Source organism: Rhinoderma darwinii, chromosome 6, assembly GCF_050947455.1.
Source record: "Rhinoderma darwinii isolate aRhiDar2 chromosome 6, aRhiDar2.hap1, whole genome shotgun sequence".
NCBI lineage: Eukaryota > Metazoa > Chordata > Amphibia > Anura > Rhinodermatidae > Rhinoderma > Rhinoderma darwinii.
The window spans coordinates 48,520,538-48,537,828 of record NC_134692.1 but is presented as its reverse complement, the minus strand read 5'-3'; positions in this window follow the sequence as shown (position 1 = coordinate 48,537,828).

Sequence of the window (17,291 nt, the reverse complement as noted above, 5' to 3'; positions counted from 1 at the left end):
CTCCAAACATTTGCCCATTGATTTCAATGGGAAAAGTTTTTTTTTACACGGCCGTTTTTAAAAACTGCCACGTTAAACGCCTCGTAAAAAGAAGTGCATATCACTTCTTGAGTCGTTTTTGGAGCAGTTTTTCATTAACTCAATAGAAAAACAGCTCCAAAAAATGGCCGTAAAATGGTAGTACAAATGGTGCCATTGAAAAGTAAAGCTCTTAATGCAAAAAAAAAAAAAAACAAGCTGGCTGTCACGATCTGTGGGTATAGCAGCTGGCCAAACAGGGTACAAAGTCATTGTCTATTGTTCGGATAAATGTAGCTGTGGCAATTCAGACGGTAGTGATGGTTTAGGCTCTGATGGAACTCTGGCAGCGGGCAGACAACCGGTGCGGAGAAACACAGCGGGTGTAGTAGGCGACACAACACGACTCGAACTCAGTATAGCACAGGAACCTGGTAGTGCGGGAAACAGGATACTGGAACTGGAAAACACTCAAGGAAGCATTTGCAAAGACAGACACGGGTAGATACATACATGCTCAGGTAATGCAGGGAGGGGCAGAGCTCTTCTTAGGCCGGATTCACACGAGCGTGTGCTTTTTGCTCCGTGTGTCCTCACCATATGATGCGTGGCTGCGTGATTTTCATGCAGCCACCATCATTATGACACTCTGTTTGTATGTTTGTAAACAGAAAAGCACGTGGTGTTTTTCTGTTTCCATTCATAGTTTGACAGCTGTTGCGCGAATCACGCGCATCCCACGGAAGTGCTTCCGTGTGGTGCGCGTGATTTTCACGCACCCATTGACTTCAATGGATGCGTGATGCGCGAAATACGCACAAAGAACGGACATGTCGTGAGTTTTACGCAGTGTACTCACGCTGCATAAAAATCACGGACTGTCTGCACGGCCCCATAGACTAACCGGTCCGTGCGAGGCGCGTGAAAATCACGCACGTTGCACGGACGTATATCACGTTCGTCTAAATAAGCCCTTATAGTCCAGGGTGATCCGGGAGCAATCAGCTCAATCTCACACATGTGTGCACTCTGGCTCTTTAACCCTTTCACGCCGCAGACATTTTTCGGATTTTCACTTTTGTTTTTTTCCTCCCCACCTTCCAAAAGCCATAACTCATTTTTATTTTTTCATCAATATTGACGTATGAAGGCTTGTGTTTTTTGCGGGACGAGTTGTAGATTTTCACAGCATCGTTTTTTTTTTTGTACCATATAATGTAGTGGCAAACGAGAAAAAAATAAATATGTGGCGTGGAATAGGAAAAAAACAGCCATTCCTCAACCTTTTGGGTGGTTTTGCTTTTACGGCGTTCACCGTACGGTAAAGATGGCATGTTCACATTATTCTGCGGGTCAATACAATTACATTGATATTAAATTTATTTAGTTTTCTTTATGTTTTACTACTTTTACAAGGAAAAAACTGATCGTTAAAAATAAAATTTTAGTTTTGTCGCCACATTCTGAGAGCTGTAACGTTTTTATTTTTCTGTCGATTTAGCCGTATGAGGGCTTACTTTTTGCGGGGCGAGCTGCAGTTTATATTAGTACCATTTTGGGGTACGTGAGACTTTTTGATCACTTTTTATTTCATTTTTTGTGGGAGAAGAAGGGACCAAAAAACAGCAATTCTGATGTTTTTATTTTTTCCGGCGTTCGCCGTGCGGACTAAATAATGATATATTGTAATAGTTCAGACTTTTACGGACGTGTCAATACCAGTTATGTTAGCTTTTGAATTTTTTTACATTGTGCTTGAGTGAATGTCTGTTTTTTTTTGTTTTGGTTTTTTTTTGAGCTTTTAACTTTTTTTTATTTGTTAAAAAAACAACTTTATTTTACGTTTTTTTTACTGTTCCCCCAGGGGACTTTAACCAGCGATCGTTAAATCACTTGCACGATATACTGCAATACTAATGTATTGCAGTATATCGCGTTTCTGACAGTCTCCTATGACGCCCTGCCAGAGGCAGAGCTTCGTAGGAGTACAAAGATGGCGGACCTGGGGGACTTCATCAGGCCCCCAGGCAGCTGTGCCAACCAACAATTTGCCGGGGGGGGGGGGGAACGCCCCCCTGTTTTTAGTAATTTAAATGGCGCGATCGATATTGAAAGCGGCATTTAATGGGTTAAACAAGCGGGATCCCGCTCGTTACCTGGTGGTGTCGGCTGTAACACACAGCCGACACACTCGCTCTATGGAGCGGTTTCAGCCCGTGAGTCCGCTCCATATTCCCCCACCTGGCGTGTGCCGTATATATACCGCGGATATCGGGAAGGGGTTAAGGCTGGACTGAGATCACGAGCACACCCTAGTGATCACTGCAGATCAGGATGGCCGCATGTGAAGACATCTCTGGAGAGAAGGCCGTTGACAGAATGGGAGGAGTTCGTGGTCAGCGACCACGGCCGTTACACTGGCAGTCAGCTATATGGGCAGATAAGTTATGACTTTTGGAATGCGGCAATGGGGGAAAAAAAAAGTTTGAGCCTTCAATTTTGTCTGGAATTTGAAAAAAAAACAATACTTACCCGTTTAGTCCCACCGCGCTGAAGCTCCAGTGAAGCTCCAGTGATTCGAGCTGATGTTAGTTGACGTTCTGCAGTACATGCATGTGGCCGCTGAAGCCAATGTCTGGCCTCGGCCATCTTGCGCTGTACATGCCAGCATTACCACTGAGGCCAGTGAGTGACCGTAACAGTCACGGGCATGAAAAGCATATCAGAGCGGAAGGGAAGTCAACAAAGCATATATATATATATATATATATATATATATATATACACACACACAGTGAAGGAAATAAGTATTTGATCCCTTGCTGATTTTGTAAGTTTGCCCACTGTCAAAGACATGAACAGTCTAGAATTTTTAGGCTAGGTCAATTTTACCAGTGAGAGATAGATTATATATTTAAAAAAAAAAACAGAAAATCACATTGTCAAAATTATATATATTTATTTGCATTGTGCACAGAGAAATAAGTATTTGATCCCTTTGGCAAACAAGACTTAATACTTGGTGGCAAAACCCTTGTTGGCAAGCACAGCAGTCAGACGTGTTTTGTAGTTGATGATGAGGTTTGCACACATGTTAGATGGAATTTTGGCCCACTCCTCTTTGCAGATCATCTGTAAATCATTAAGATTTCGAGGCTGTCGCTTGGCAACTCGGATCTTCAGCTCCCTCCATAAGTTTTCGATGGGATTAAGGTCTGGAGACTCGCTAGGCCACTCCATGACCTTAATGTGCTTCTTTTTGAGCCACTCCTTTGTTGCCTTGGCTGTATGTTTCGGGTCATTTTTTATGTCCTGGTGGAGGGAAGGAGGTTGTCACTCAGGATTTGACGGTACATGGCTCCATCCATTCTCCCATTGATGCGGTGAAGTAGTCCTGTGCCCTTAGCAGAGAAACACCCCCAAAACATAATGTTTCCACCTCCATGCTTGACAGTGGGGACGGTGTACTTTGGGTCATAGGCAGCATTTCTCTTCCTCCAAACACGGCGAGTTGAGTTAATGCCAAAGAGCTCAATTTTAGTCTCATCTGACCACAGCACCTTCTCTCAATCACTCTCAGAATCATCCAGATGTTCATTTGCAAACTTCAGACAGGCCTGTACATGTGCCTTCTTGAGCAGGGGGACCTTGCGGGCACTGCAGGATTTTAATCCATTACGACGTAATGTGTTGCCAATAGTTTTCTTGGTGACTGTGGTCCCAGCTGCCTTGAGATCATTAACAAGTTCCCCCCGTTTAGTTTTCGGCTGAGCTCTCACCTTCCTCAGGATCAAGGATACCCCACGAGGTGAGATTTTGCATGGAGCCCCAGATCGATGTCGATTGACAGTCATTTTGTATGTCTTCCATTTTCTTACTATTGCACCAACCGTTGTCTCCTTCTCACCCAGCGTCTTAATTATGGTTTTGTAGCCCATTCCAGCCTTGTGCAGGTCTATGATCTTGTCCCCGACATCCTTAGAAAGCTCTTTGGTCTTGCCCATGTTGTAGAGGTTAGAGTCAGACTGATTAATTGAGTCTGTGGACAGGAGTCTTTTATACAGGTGACCATGTAAGACAGCTGTCTTTAATGCAGGCACCAAGTTTATTTGGAGCGTGTAACTGGTCTGGAGGAGGCTGAACTCTTAATGGTTGGTAGGGGATCAAATACTTATTTCTCTGTGCACAATGCAAATAAATATATATAATTTTGACTATGTGATTTTCAGTTTTTTTTTTAATATAATCTATCTCTCACTGGTAAAATTAACCTAGCCTATAAATTCTAGACTGTTCATGTCTTTGACAGTGGGCAAACTTACAAAATCAGCAAGGGATCAAATACTTATTTCCTTCACTGTATATTTATGAAAGAAAATACATTAACTCCCTGATAACCCCTTTAGGGTACGAACACACAGCGTAAGCACTGCGGATTTCCGCAACAGATTCATTGCAGAAAATCTGCAGCATATTACAGTAGCAGCAGTGTGGGTGGGATTTCAACCATTCTCGTCCCTACAGAGCTGAAAAAAACGCACATAAATTGACCTGCGGTGCGAATTCCTCAATCGCAGCATGTCAATTTAATGCTGCGGAATTCAATGGGGTGCTTAAACCCGCAACAAAGTGGTGTGTGTTACGGCGGAATCACAGCGATTCCACCGTGAAAGTCACAAGTAATCAAAATAAAGTTATACTTACCCAGATTTCCCTGCTTCTCCAGTCCGGCCTCCTGGGATGACGTTTTATCTCGTGACTGCTGCAGCCAATCACAGGCTGCAGAGGTCACATAGCCTGCAGCATCATCCCAGGAGGCCTGACTGCGCACAAAGAAGAGGGAGGCTGTAAGTATAAATCTAGTTTATTTTTTTTATTTTTCCGCTGCTCCTTTACGCAGTGGAAATTCCGCAGGAAGAAACCACCGCAATGTGGACTATGGAATAGTAGAAACGTGTTTTGGCCCCTTATTTCCAGTACTTTACAGATACAAGAGAAGTTAAAAACGAATTTCCAGCTTTGTGCAAACAAGCCACAATGCTATATGGTGGGAGGTCGCACAGCTGAAAAATACTGATGAGAATCCATTTACACGCGTATCACCCATGTGGTGGGTGGCTGATTAGTATTACAATTGCACACAGATAAGGTTTCTTTAAGGCTGGGTTCACACAACCTATTTTCAGACGTAATGGAGGCGTTTTACGCCTCGAATTGCGTCTGAAAAAACGGCTCCAATACGTCGGCAAACATCTGCCCATTATTTTCAATGGGCTTTACGATGTACTGTGCCGACGACCTGTCATTTTGTGCGTCGCTGTCAAAAGACGGCGCGTAAAATTGCAGCCTCGTAAAAAAAGAAGTGCAGGACACTTCTTGGGATGTAATTGGAGCCGTTTTTCATTGACTCCAATGAAGAACCGCTCCAAATTATGGCCGTAAAGACGCCCCACAAAACGTGAGTACATGCAATTACGTCTGAAATTCAGGAGCTGTTTTCTCCTGAAAATCGCTCCGTAATTTCAGACGTAATTGCAGTTATCGTGTGCACATACCGTAAGGCTTCCATTATCTCCAGCGAAGAGTAATGCTGCTGCTACACCATACAGAGACATTTTACACAATTGTATGCTTCCAACTTTGTGGCAACAGTTTTGGGAAGTACCTTTGCTCTTCCAGCATGACTGTGCCCCTGTGCAATGAGTGAGGTTCACAAAGACCTGGTTTGATGAATTTGTGTGGAGGAACCTGACCTTAACCCCGTCTAACACCTTTGGGATGAACAAGAACGGAGATCGTGAGCCAGACCAAGCGTCGGACTGGCTCCGGTGGGCCCAGGCAGCGAGCTGCTTTGTTTCGGCAGCGGAGCATTGTCTCCCTGTCCCGCTGCTTACTCTTGTAGGAAGGTCCGGCGTTAGGGCCCCCTGCCAACTATAGCAGCCATAGCGGCTGCTACGGCGCCCGCAGCATGAGGATAACCAAGCCGCCTGGCACATAAATGTCATGTGCCGGGCAACACAGGCCCCCTCATGCCCGGTGGCGTCGCTAGCACAGGAGGGGACCTGGTTCTAGCGATTGCCACATTCACTTGTATCTGCATCCTCAGGATGCAGATACAATTGAATTGTATAGGCTGCAGGCCATGTTAGGCCTGCAGCCTATAAGCCGCTGGGGCGGAGTCCCTGCGCAGGCAGGCGTGATGTCATTGCATCACACTGGCCTACACCATCTGAGACGCTGGAGTGCTCCGTCCGTCGTGGGAACGGGGCTAGGTAAAAATACAATTATTTATTTTTTGTTGGGGGGGACGACACGCTATCTACTGAGGGGGCTGTGCAGAGGCGATTTGTAGTTTGGAGAAGGCGTCCGGGCAATCTGGGCCGGATGAAGAAGAAAAGGAAAAGTGAGCAACTCCAATCTGAGAAGACGTCACTGGTGAGTCACTGGATTTCACTGTATTGTATTAAAGGAGTTTTCCCACCTTAGACGTTTATGGCTTATCCACAGGAAATGACAAAAATGTCTGATATGTAGGGACACAATTTAACATAATTCAGAAAATATTTAAAGTGGTTTTCCCACAAACAACACTTGTGATCTATCCTGTGGATAGGTAATAGGTTTTTGATCGCTGGGGGCCCCACCGCTGGGACCCTAACTGATCAGTGTAATGGATGTCCCATGTCCCCTGTTTTAATTGAGCGATCAGCTATTTCCATTAGTCCCAAATAGTTGAATGCAACAGCAGTGCACATGCCCAACCGCTGCTCCATTCAAATGAGGTATTTTTTCATGTCATGATCGTGAGGTCCCAGCAATCAGACACTTATCACCTAATCTGTGGATAGGTGATAAGTATTGTTCTTTGGAAAAACCCTTTACACCTCTTGCACACAACTGAGTTCGGGCCGTGAAAAATGGTACGAGTGCCGGCTAGATTTCCCGGCCCGACAACTGTACAGGTGAGTGGCACTCCTGGCATCATAGACATTTTATGATGCTAGGTGTCCCTGCGTTCCCACGAAACTGCTGTTCTGTACTGAACAAAACTATACAGTACGGAACAGCAGTTCCACGGGAAGGCAGGAACTCCTAGCATCATCAAATGTCTATGATGCCAGGACTCCCGTTACCGTGGTCGGGTCGGGAACTCCAGACGACACTCGGACCATTTTTCACAACCTGATCTCGGACGTGTGCAAGAGCACTTAGTTATCTAAATATAAATGTATTCAATATACAGTCCCAGAATAAACAGATAATTTTGCTGGAGAACATTTACCCAGACATTTGCCATTTAGAAAAACGGCCATCCATGTATTACATGATGGGTTGGGAATGGGGAACCTGCCCCATGACATGTATATGTACAGAAGTTGTCCAATGGGACAATGCCTTTTTAATAGAATACTGAAGAAATAAAAATATTGTGAGTTAATGTTAAATAAACAAGTGGCATCTTCAAGAGTAAACCATGGATGCTCCGCTTCTAGCTATTCAGATGTAAAATACTGAATCATATCATAGACCCATATATTTTTTTTAATGCTGCACTGACTATATTCCTAGCATGCAGCATCTTGAAGAAGTTTGGATATGTGAAGAGCCCTATTGAATAACACTGGCTCCATATTTGGGACCTAATCCATATAGGAAGAATATGAATTGCATACACTTATGAATAATGCCTAAGTATAATAATTATACATTGTACTATGAACATATATTGTTCCACCATAACATTAAAACCACTGTCAGGTGGTGAATAACATTGATTATGTCATTACAATGACTGTACAATATACCATAATAATATAACAAATCTATAAATATACCAATATATGAACCAGTGAATAAAGACTTCAGCCCATGCACAAGACAATAGTTTTTATCCACAATTACGGATCTGTAATTGCAGATAAAATACTGATGCATTCATTTCTATCAGCTACGGCCAGCTTCTCGTATATTTGTGTGTGTCCGGGTTGTAGAAATGAGCCGCAAAAATAGGACATAGGACCCATTTTTCGCATTTATGGACCGTGCTCCTATACTTACTACTGTGAGCATGGTCCACAAATGCGGCTGACACTCCGCAGCCCATCCGTGCATTATTTACTGACCGTAAATACTGAACGGTAGTGTGCAGTATTACACATTGGGAATGTAGAAACATGCCATGTGACAATTTTTATTTAATACATTTGTATTATCTGATCTTTGTAAGATCTTAGTTTACAATTATTTTGGAAATCTAGTAATATAACTTTATTATATTCCTGAAGATGTACAATACAAAGTGAATAATCTCTTAGTGGAAAAGTGATGTTATGTACAATGTTGCAATAAATTGAACATGTGCCTATCAGTATAAAATCTGCAAGGGCTATTAGATTTGGACTATGACTTGGAAAACAATAGATATCCAATGAATAAACAGCAAGTCAGCATCCAAAACCACATCACATGGTGCATTGGGCGGGGTGCAGGTAATTTTCCAGATTTTAAGCAACCAATCAGATTGGAATTCTTTTGAAGTTTAGTTTCCACCTTACTCTAAACGGCTTCAACAGCAAATGCTAATTCAATTCCAATGTACCTTTTATATTTGTGAAAACCTACGATAGCCCAAAATCCAAGTTGTTGGATAAATACAATATGTGACCCTATACGTATTTGACCAACTCAGAAAAGATTCTCCTGGTCAGCATTTAGGCCAAGGGACTCGATAACTGTGAGGAGACTTCAAAATATGATCAGCAGATGATAACCCTCATCAGATACCAGGCATCATCTGGATGCATAGCAATAGTAATTATTCTGGAAATTTCAAAAAGATTATTTAAAAACAATGGCTTATTTTGTAGCCTTTGTATTGCACAGTAAGGGCAGATTCACACGAACGTTGCGTTTTTGCGCGCGCAAACAACGCAGCGTTTTGCGAGCGCAAAAACCATTTGACAGCTGCGTGTGTCATGCGTGTCTGATGCGCGGCTGCGTGATTTTCGCGCAGCCGGCATCATAGAGATGAGGCTTGTCAACGCCCGTCACTGTCCAAGGTGCTGAAAGAGCTAAATCTTTCAGCACCCTCAACAGTGAATGCCGAACACAACAGCGAAAAACCTGTAAAAAAAAAAGATAAAGTTCCTACTTACCGAGAACTTCCCGGCCGTTGCCTTGGTGACGCGTCCTTGGTGACGCGTCCTTGGTGACGCGCCTCTCTTGACATCGGGCCCCACCTCCCTGGATGACGCAGCAGTCCAAGTGACCGCTGCAGCCTGTGATTGGCTGCAGCCTGTGATTGGCTGGAGCTGTCACTTGAACTGAAGTGTCATCCCGGGAGGTCGGACTGCAGGAAGGAGACAGGAGTAATCGGTAAGTTAGAACTTCGGTTTTTTTTACAGGTTAATGTATTTTGGGATCGCAAGTCACTGTCCATGGTGCTGAAACAGTTTAACTCTTTCAGCACCATGGACAGTGACTATCTCCTGACGTCGCGTACCGATAATTTTTTTGCCGGGATCGGCCAAAACGAGTTTGGCCGAACCCGGTGAAGTTCGGTACGCTTGTCCGGCTTCGCTCATCGCAAAGACACTCCGTTTGGATGTTCGGAAACAGAAAAGCACGTGGTGCTTTTCGGTTTTCATTCATCCTTTTCACTGCTGTTGCGCGAATCACGCTCGTCCCACGGAAGTGCTTCCGTGTGGTGCGCGTGATTTTCACGCACCCATTGACTTCAATGGGTGCGTGATGCGCGAAATACGCAGAGTTATTGAACCTGTCGCGCTTTTTGCGCTGCAGACAAACGCTGCACAAAAAGCACGGACTGTCTGTACTGCCCCATAGACTTGTATTGGTCCATGCGTGCCGCGTGAAAACCACGCGGCCCGCACGGACCGAATACACGCTCGTGTGAATCCCCCCTAAGGTCAACTCATCATTGAGTTGTGGATTTCTGATACAGAGCTACAACACTATATAAATGCAAAATCAATTATATATACCCAGTCATTGCCATTATAGTTTATGGAACAATTGATGAGTGTTAGTTTTACTGATGATAGATACATATGAGAAAGATAGATAGATGTGTTTTTTACGGTCTTTCTTGAAACCTCCAAAACTACAGTTTGTTCCAAAACTTTTTGCCATGTGTTGTAAAAGTCATGGGTTTGGGGCCAACTGTTGTCATGTGACAGAAGGGTCAATGTTGAGCATTGCTGAATTCAAATGAATGGATTGGAAGAACTTCCCCCTACATTTATGGTTGAAAGTAGATTTACCCTTCAGTCACACTCCACATCAAACATTTGTGGGAAATTATCAGAAAAAACGCCTCCTTCGTGCACCATGACTTGGTTCTGATCGGTACATGCAGCAATTTTACAGCTTAATGTTCTTGCCGTCCCATTTCCAACTCACCTTTTTTTTTAATTTTTCCATTTACATTTCCACTGATCTATTTTGAGAGATCCCTTTTCAAATCTTCCTTTACCAGGAGTCCTGCTGGCTGTTTTCTTTAATGAGTCTCAGTCCTAATTTGCTTTGTCTTGAGCATTATATGGATATGCATTTTTATTTCTGATGTCATGAATGTCCAAGCATAACTAATATTCTGTATATATATTATTTAGAGTTATCACAAGTACAATCATTTAACCATTTTCATGTAGATTCCGCTGATCGGGTAAAGTCTAGGCATATATCTCATATCTCAAACAGGGTCACACTGAACGACCCACGTATTAAAAAAATATTAGTGTCCCGTAACATGGCCTATGCAGTCCAGCATAGAAGTTCACAGTGGGGCACTTGCTGTTTGGTATCGTTGCTTTTGCTTGGTTACTTCTCTAACCCCTTAATCCTTATTGATGATGTGACCGGTTGTAAAACAGTTTGTCATGGAATTAAAAATGGACACGCACTGTATAGCTGGAAGGTGGGTTCTCTGATGGAATCAAGGTATCTCAGTCCAACAGTGACCCCAAACATTTACCTACATTAACAACCTGTGACATATATTATAAGTTATGGGTTAGCCTGCAGATGTCTTTATCTTGACTTTTAACGCATTAAATACACAGTGGCAAGAAACTTTAACGTGACTTTTTTAATGGCTTTTGTTGTGTGATATCACGCTGCAGCGAGTTATCAGAGTCAAGATACATTTGGCTACATCTGTACAACGGCATACCTCTGCCATTTGCATTACTATATTGAGCCTTCTACAGTATCTCCTATTTTTGGCCACGGTTTTAGTTTACCCTATGGGATCCTCCTGGTCCTTCACTTGTATTTAGTAGGAATATTTAAATGGTCTTAATAAATAAGGAGATAGAATTTAAATAAGTGAGACGATCTTCTCCCACAATAAAGCAAAATCTAGAATGCATTAAGTTATTTAAAGGGATTCTCTCGCAGTGCGGCCTCCATTTAATTCTTCTGCAAGATACATTTCACAATGGCAGCCTCTTTAACGCATTACACTTCCTGGATATATAATTACTTAAAGGGGTTGTGCCGTAAAACACATGTATTCCCTATTCACACGATAGGGGATACATGTGTGATCGCTGGGGGTCCGACCGCTGGGACCCCCAGCAATAAGAAGAACGGGGGACCGAAAGTCACTAAGAGCCCTACATGAGAAGCTTGGACTTCCGGGTTCTGTGTCTGGCTTATGTGTTCGGCAATTCCCTAGAAATGAAGGAGATTCTTCTGCGCATGCGTGGCCGGCCCTCCTTTCATTTCTATGGAGCTGCCGAACACATAAGGTGGACCCCGAACCCGGATGTCCAAGCTTCTCATGTAGCGCTCTGGGTGACTTTCGGTCCCCCATTCTCCTTATCGCTGGGGGTCCCACGTATATCCCCTATCCTGTGGAAAGGGGATACATTTGTTTTATGGCACAACCCCTTTAACATATTATAATAATATATTTAATATTTTCTACAGGGTAGGAACTTTTTTCATCTAGCTGAAATTTGCCCATGGTTCTGTCATGTGAGGTGATAAGCCTCATGATCAGCAACCTCAGTAAGGATTGCAAAATGTGGCAGTTTCCAAATTCTTTAGCTTTTATTTATTCCCTTTCATGAAGCTTTACTGTGGACAGTCTCCAAATCATCACCCATTATGCCCCCTCCGCAATCTACACACCCTCCATATAAACCAGTAGCAAACCAGGATTTATTAAGGTTACAACATCTATTTGTCACAGTTCTGCATACACAATTATAAAGAACATACAAAAATATTGCAACTTATACAAAACCCCAGACTGCTGTTTAAATAACCTTATTTTCTCTTCCCTTTAATGCTATTCGCAATATGTACCAATGTGATATAAGTTTGTCCTTAGTTCACTTGTAATATAGGAAAGAAAATATTGACTAAATAGTCAGGGGCGTAACTAGGAAACACTGGGCCCCATAGCAAACTTTTGACTGGACCCCCCTCTCCAGAGTGCCACACACAGCCTGCTCTTGTAGATAGTGCCCCCTTTAAATAGTGCCATACAGCCCTCTCCTGTAGACAGTGCTATACAGACCCGCCTGTAGACAATGCTATACTGTGTCCTCTGTAGACAGGGCTATACAGCCTCCCCATACAGGGCTATACAGCCCTCCCGGTAGACAGTGCTATACTTTCAAGTATCTCAAAGTAGGACAATTGATGCGGCGCACAGTGGAATTTTTTTTTCTTTTAAGCCAAACCTCTAATCCCACCGAATCCCCGCCCATACACACCCGGTTCAGCCCACACTGTATCATGCTCCCATAGTGCCCCCCCCCCACACAGTATAACGCCCCCATAGCTGTCACCATGCAGTATAATGCCCCCAAACCGTATAATGCCCACACAGATGCCCCATACAGTATAATGCCCACACAGATGTCCCATAAAATATAATGCCCATACAGTATAATGCCCACACAGATGCCCCATACAGTATAATGCCCACACAGATGCCCCATACAGTATAATGCCCACACAGATGCCCCATACAGTATAATGCCCATGTACATGCCCATACAGTACAATGCCCACACAAATGCCCCCATGCAGTACAATGCCCAAACAGATTCCCCCATACAGCATAATGCCCCATACCTGCCCCCACAGTATAATTCCCCCATTGCTGCCCCCACACACAGTATAATGCCCTCCATAGCTGCTCCCACACAGTATAATCCTCCCATAGCAGCCCCACAATATAATGCCCCACGCAGTATAATGTCCCCCATAGCTGCCCACACAGTATAATGCCCCCCCATAACTGCCCCCACAGCATATTGCCCAACACAGTATAATGCCCCCTCATAGCTGCCCCACAATATAATGCCCCCCATAACTGTTCCCACAGTATAATGACCCCATAGCTGCCCCCACAGTATAATGCCCCAAGTGTATAATGCCCCCATGGCTGCCCCCTACAGTATTTTGTCGCCCATAGCTGCCCCCACAATACAATGCCCCCCATAGCTTCCCCCACAATATAATGCCCTCCATAGCTGCCCCATAGTATAATGCCATCCATAGTTGTCCCCACAGTATAATGCCCCCATACAATATAACGCCCCCATAGCTGCCCCCACAGTATAATGCCGCCCATATAGTATAATGTCCCTCATACAGTATAATGCTCCTGTAGCTGCCATCATATCAGCCCCCCTTCCCTACTTAGTCTAATGCCCCATAGTGCCTAATAGAAAAATAATAACATGACTACTTACCTCTCCCACGACGGGTGGAGGATCCTTCTCCTCCGGTGTGTTGTTAATGACTTGGCGCAGACAGGTGCGATGACGTCACTACATCGCACCTGCCTGCGCCGAGCTTCTCACGGCCCAGTGAATGCTGGAGCTCCTTGCTCCAGCATTCAGGAAGCAGGACCAGCGCGGTCATCGCTGTGTGGCTACAGGGGCCCTGTGGGCCCACCAAGCTTAGGGGACTGGTCGCAATTGAGACCATTGCGATGCCTAGAGCTACGCCACTGTTACAGTAGAGTACAGTACAGTAGACCACCTAATCGCGAATAATAAGGGAACATAGCCCCCAACAAGAAATAATATGCAAAAATATATGCAAAAGTAGAAAATCTTTATTAGATACAATATACAATGACATAATATGCAATAAAAGGATGGACCATACAAGGAGATAAAGACAGTAAGGTCAGATGTAAAAGACCAGTGACCTACAGAGAAAAACAACCGTCAGTGGCCGGAAACCACTCAAATAACCCACAAAATTGGATAAATAGTGCGCAATGAATAAATATGCCCACATATAGAAATAGTAGCGCTAACTAAATGTAATAAATAATGAATGGTATAAGATGTCCTAGATAATAGATACAAATAGACCAAAGTCCAGATGAAATATAGATGATGAATCAAAAATTACAGGTTATAGAGCCACAAAGGTAAACTGAAATGATGGACAAGAAAAAATACACAATATGAAGGTTAGCACATACCCTGAGACATAGTGGGGAGTGGGACCGGCAACCTCAGGAACTGGATGAAAAAAAGCACCTCGACGCGCATTTCGTCCTACAGACCGGCTTCGTCAGGAGGCTACATACAATAAAACTCCAGGGGTTTATATAGAAATATAAATGGTTGCTCTCACCTGTGATGAGCGCAAATCGGCGCTCGACAATCCTGCCGAGAGACACACGCATCACAGGGAGCGCCGCACGTCAAGGCGCAGCATGATAATCTCAAACATGAGTCACCATGACAACACCGACGCTGAGCGGCACTCCCGGATGCGGGTCCCACAGCGCATGCGCGACCAAGCGTCTGTGCACAGACCACAGCCAAGACAACAAGAATAAAAAGAAAGAAATGTATATGAAAGCTAATAGGTGGGACTGATAGGAAATGAGGAAAATATGAGTGGGATAACAGTACATAAGGAATAAATAAATAATAAACAAAATACATATATATACCCAATAGATAGATATCACAGAAAAATAATGTGTACACAACACTAAATAAAAAAGTACAGTACAGTAGCCTATGGCAGAGCAGGGAGATCCCTCCCTGCTCTGTCATAGTGTTCAATAACATCTGCTTCCGAAGGACGCAGACACTATTGAATGTGGCGGCACTACCGCTGTAGCAGCCATGGCGGCTGCTATCGGAGCTTCCGGGCATGGGGGGGGCCGTGACAGCTGGTGGCACGGGCCCCCTCATGCCGCGGGCCACATAGCAGCCGCTATGGCTACAGTGCTAGTTACGCTACTGTGAATAGTGCATTGCTCTTATTACGAAAATGGCAGACTAGACACCTCTGCATGCGACATAACATGTGAAAAAAGAAAGCCAGAAATTGTAAAGCCATGTTCACACAGTAGCTTTCATGCAGTTTATGTATTTTTATGCCTTAGTCAGTTTAAGGACAGAGAAAGAAAAATTTGGGAATTCAAGCTGATGATAACATTCCAGTCCTTGACACAGGACTCAATCTAACACCTGGATTTATGAGCCATTACATGGACACACGTCACCCCCCCCCCCCCCATCAGACTGGCTCCAGATCCCTTAGCTCCAAGTCATCACTCCTATAACCTCAGTTTTATTTCCCCGGCTTATCTTAATGATGTATCACATAATGTACAAATTATCTTTGTGTAACGTCTTAAATGTTGTGCTTTTTTCATTCATTTGTAAACTTGCCTGACGAAGGAGCCTGTGTGCTCTGAAAGCTGGCATATATAATTTTTGGTTTTTGGTTGGCCAATAAAGGTATCATACTTATAATACATTAGTGTTTAAAACGTACTTTTAAAATAAAAGTATTTAACGTTGCATATGCCTTAGTCAGAAATGGATCTTAAATAGCAGATAAGGGGATAAGTATAAAGGAAGCATTAAACCTTTTAGGGCTCATTCAGACAAGCGTATAACTCGTCCGTGTGATGGCTGTTAATACAACGGCCGTCACACGGACACATGTATTCAATGGGGCTGTTCACACGGCCATTGTTTCAACGGAGCGCCCGAAGGGTCCATGGAAATAATCCTTCCATAGACTCTAGTCTATGATGGATTCGTGATAACACGTCCCGCACGGGTGCACCTTTTGCGCTGAAATGTCAAGGAGGAATTCTTGGTTCTTTTCCTGTGAATAAACGTCTGCTCATGAATAATTTGCAAATCACTGGGGTCTGGCAAAGGGATAGTTAGGAAACACTTCAGTGCATGCAAAAAATTAAATGGGAACAAGTCCAACTCTCCTTTTCCTCCTTTGAAGTTCTCCACTTACTTTGAACTTTGCATGTGCTATTTTTCTGGTGTTTGTTCCATGGCTCAGAGTGCCAGCCTCTTGTGTCCAGTGGTCTAGTGCCAAAGTCCTTCATTTATATCCCTGCTTTATGGACCATGGCAAGACATCCCAGTTAGTGGTATCCAATGATTTAGTCTCCAGTCCCTGGTATCAAATTGTATAGTTTCCTAGTCTCTAACATCCAGTGGTCCAAGTCTCTGGTGCCCAGTGGCTTAGTGGCCATTTATTTCTAAAAATAAATAAATATGCTTTTTGATGTATTCCCAACATGGTGTCATGTGAAACCCAATAGTACAGGGATTCTATACTTTTGATAAATTGTACTATTGTACTATCAAATCTATTTGACAACTTGGATTGTTTTTATGTGTTTTGATTGAATGTAGGTTTTGTCTCAAACTCTGACTGTTTATCGATATGACTGAATATCAAGTTCTAACCACAACCTGACTACTGATCTGTAGGGATTCAGCCTGCACCAACTACTGCTATAATCCACTATAACTTGCCTCATAATTTGGTATATTTTTTCAATTCATGGCTCCTCATCACTAATAGGGGGCTACTGACACTTAATGAATATTTCTACCCCAAAAGAAAATTCAGTTTGAGGTCTAAATTATGACCACCCTTTTACCCAATACCCAATACCGCTAAGGCCACTTGCACATCATGTTTGGGAGGTCTGCTCTCCCTTATGTTTTTTTGATCAAAAAGAGGATGACATCATGGCTGATGCAAATATTAGAAGTTTTCTAATATTTCCTCAGGTAATGTTTCTTATCTTCCTTGTTCTGCTATCTGCTCCTCCTTTTCTTTCTGTATGAGAGGAATGATTAGATGGAGTTTACTACCTCTAAAAAAAGTGTCATCTCATTGGCTTTACCAAATGTGCTGATTATAAGATTGGTGATCTACTTAAGAATCTCTAAGAGTAAAAATCATTGATACTACTACATCATGGGATCATG